This window comes from Pseudophryne corroboree, chromosome 12 (genome assembly GCF_028390025.1).
Source record: "Pseudophryne corroboree isolate aPseCor3 chromosome 12, aPseCor3.hap2, whole genome shotgun sequence".
In the NCBI taxonomy this organism is placed as follows: domain Eukaryota; kingdom Metazoa; phylum Chordata; class Amphibia; order Anura; family Myobatrachidae; genus Pseudophryne; species Pseudophryne corroboree.
Window position 1 is genome coordinate 17,886,243 of NC_086455.1, and position 3,854 is coordinate 17,890,096.

Here is a 3,854-nt window from a genome sequence, read left to right on the forward strand (position 1 = left end):
ACGGCCGAATGGCCAGATCTCCCGCATCCCACCCACTTCTTAGTGAAGCGGTCAGGGTGAGGAAATTATACCCAGTATTTGCAGCACCACAGAGAGGGTGGGGCTAATTCACATCATTTAGCCTCACCTCTGCCTGCGGACCCTCGAATCGCTGCATTTTGACGCAGCAGGGGTAGGGCCTAGTGTCAAAATTGGGAATTTATTAAACACAAATCTCGGCAGTGATGAGGAGATTCATAGGGGGTAATTCCAAGTTGATCGCAGCAGGAAATTTTTTAGCAGTTGGGCAAAACCATGTGCACTGCAGGGGAGGCAGATATCACATGTGCAGAGAGAGTTAGATTTGGGTGTGGTGAGTTCAATCTGCAATCTAAATTGCAGTGTAAAAATAAAGCAGCCAGTATTTACCCTGCACAGAAATAAAATAACCCACCCAAATCTAACTCTCTCTGCAAATGTTATATCTGCCCCCCCTGCAGTGCACATGGTTTTGCCCAACTGCTAAAAAATTTCCTGCTGCGATCAACTTGGAATTACCCCCATAATGTATTTCACGACAGAGAAAACAATTACGAATGAATACACCATTGGTCAAACACGGCTGTTATTTGATACAACACGGTAATTTACTAAGAATTTATACTCTGTGATTAGCCAAACCCAGCAGTGAAAAAATACAAATCGTAAAAAAAAAAACAAGAAAACAATAGACCTGCTTTTTCAAAGCGTATTGAGATAGTCATGCACAGATCAGTGAGATCCGTGCATGCTTATCTGTGGGAAAATGTCAGTTTTCCCTAAAAATGTAAAAAACAAATTGCGTGGGGTCCCCCTCCTATGTATAACCAGCCTCGGGCTCTTTGAGCCGATGTTGGCTGTAAAAATATTGGGGAGAAAATGACTAGGGTTCCCCCATATTTCAACAACCAGCATCGGACTCTGCGCCTGGTCCTGGTGCAAAAAATACGGGGGACAAAAAACATAGGGGTCCCCCATATTTGTTTACACAAGCACCGGGCTCCACTAGCCAGGGATATAAAGCCACAGCCGGGGGACACTTTTATACTGGTCCCGGCGGCCCTGGCATTACATCCCCAACTAGTCACCCCTGGCCGGGGGACCCTGGAGGAGTGGGAACCCCTTCAATCAAGGGGTCCCCCCCTCCAGGCACCCAAGGGCCAGGGGTGAAGCCCGAGGCTGTCCCCGGCACCCCTGGGTGGTGGTTGCCGGGCTGATAGCCTTTTGTGTAAAAAAATAATATTGTTTATGGTAGCAGAACTACAAGTCCCAGCAAGCCTCCCCGCAAGCTGGTACTTGGAGAACCACAAGTACCATCATGCGGGGGGAAACGGGCCCGCTGGTACCTGTAGTTGGGTGTAGTGCTGCTGACCGGCGGTCTCCTGACCGCCGGTCAGCTTACCGACGCCGGGATCCCGGCAGCATACCGACACCGGGATCCCGGGGGGGAGGGGCGAGTGCAGCAAGCCCCTTGCGGGCTCGCTGCGCTCGCCACGCTCTAGGCTCGGTGGCGACCTGCAGTCGTCACGGGTTCTATTCCCACTCCATGGGTGTTGTGGACACCCACGAGTGGAAATAGTCCCTGTTGGTCGGCATGCCGACCATCGGGATAGTGACCCGTCGGGCTGGTGGAGGAGGTCATGTGACTGTCGACTGTAGTTCTACTACAAAAAAAAATCCCAAATAAAAACAAAACACACACCGTGACAGTAAAACTTTAATTAACATACATGCACATATACATACATACATACATACATACATACATGCTTACCTCTGTTGACCCGAAGCCCTCGGTCCCCTTGTCCAGTAGAATCCAGGGGAATACCTGTTAAAAAAATCCGGTGTAGATCGGTCCTCTTCTTAAAATTTATAATCCAGGGACTTGGCAAAACAACAAACCGCTAACCCAACCCACGAACTGAAGGGGATCCATGTTTACACATGGATCCCCTTTCCCCGAATGTCAGGACCCCCCGTGACTCCTGTCAAAGAGGGTCCCTTCAGCCAATCAGGGAGCGCCACATCATGGCGCTCTCCTGATTGGCTGTGTGCGCATGCACTGTCAGTCAGGCGGAGCACTGTGGATATAATGTAGCTTAGCGCAGCTACATTATATCCAGTGATGGGAACTTTGCGGTATGCGGTAGACTGCAAGGTTAAGTGGGGTCACTCTTGTGGGTGGTTTTTGATTGATTTTTCATAATTTACCATCCACGTGAACTTCTATTGGGAATAGTTGCCTGAAGCGTGGCGAGCAAAGCGAGTCCACAAGGGAACACATTTCCACTAATGATATGGTAATACATACAAAATGACAACAACAAAAAATCCCAAAACCTTGTGTCGACCAATTTTGTGTCGACCATTGTACTTGTTGAACTTATATTATACTGTCTACCGAACACAACGGTTAGCCCAAGGAGGTGGTGGTGGTGGTGGTGGGATGTAGTAAACCTTCTACAGTCTGGTGGACCTGGGGGGAGAAGGTGTATCACACCTCTTAGAGCAGTACAGATGGTGTAGTGGTTAGCATTACTGCCTCACAGCACTGAATTAATGGATTCAATTCCCACCATGGCCCTAACTGTGTGGAGTTTGTATATTCTCCTTGTGCTTGCGTGGGTTTCCTCCGGGTACTCCGGTTTCCTCCCACAATCCAAAAATATACTGGTAGGTCAACAGGCACCCAACAAAAGTTACCCTAGTGTGAATGTGTACCTGTGATATGATTATAGAGTGTAAACTCCACTGCGGCAGGGACTGATGTGAATGGGCAAATATTCTCTGTACAGCGCTGCGGAATATGTGTGCGCTGTATAAATAACTGGTAATAATAAATAAAGAGGACAATTTTGAAAAGTTGCCCATACAAACCAATCAGCTTCCAGCTAGCATTTTATAGAATGCAGCTAATCAATGGCCCTCATTCCGAGTTGTTCGCTCGTTATTTTTATTTCGCAACGGAGCGATTAGTCGCTAATGCGCATGCGCAATGTCCGCAGTGCGACTGTGCAAAGTAAATTTGCTATGCAGTTAGGTAATTTACTCACGGCATTACAAGGTTTTTTCTTCGTTCTGATGATCGTAATGTGATTGACAGTAAGTGGGTGTTTCTGGGCGGAAACTGGCCGTTTTATGAGTGTGCGAAAAAAACGCTACCGTTTCTGGGAAAAACGCGGGAGTGGCTGGAGAAACGGAGGAGTGTCTGGCCGAACGCTGGGAGTGTTTGTGACGTCAAACCAGGAACGAAACTGACTGAACTGATCGCAGATGCCGAGTAAGTCTCGAGCTACTCAGAAACTGCTAAGAAGTGTCTATTCGCAATTTGCTAATCTTTCGTTCGCAATTTTGATAAGCTAAGATTCACTCCCAGTAGGCGGAGGTTTAGCGTGTGCAAAGCTGCTAAAAGCAGCTTGCGAGCGAACAACTCGGAATGACCACCAATGTTAGCTACTAGTTGATCGCTATGGGCAACTTTTGCACTTGTTCTCTTCTACCCCTAAGGTCCACAACTCCTATCTGGATAAGGTGTGATGTTCTCTCTGCCCCATCCAACTCAACGCTGTCTGGTTTGCCAGATTAGCTTAGCACAGGGAGGTGCAGTTCACAAGAACAGATACAACAGAAGCAGAAAACAGGACACAGATCTGAGAATGTGTCATAAGTGGGAACCTCGGCGGCGCTGAGCAGTGTTTCCATGACGTGGGTAAATGAGTGTCAGTTTTTATGCTTAGTTCAGCTCCTTGTTATTGTGATGTTCTGTGGCTGAGGCATGATTTCCTGCTGGTGAACGTGCAAGAACAATTCACAAGCACTCAGTCCGTGCAACCAGC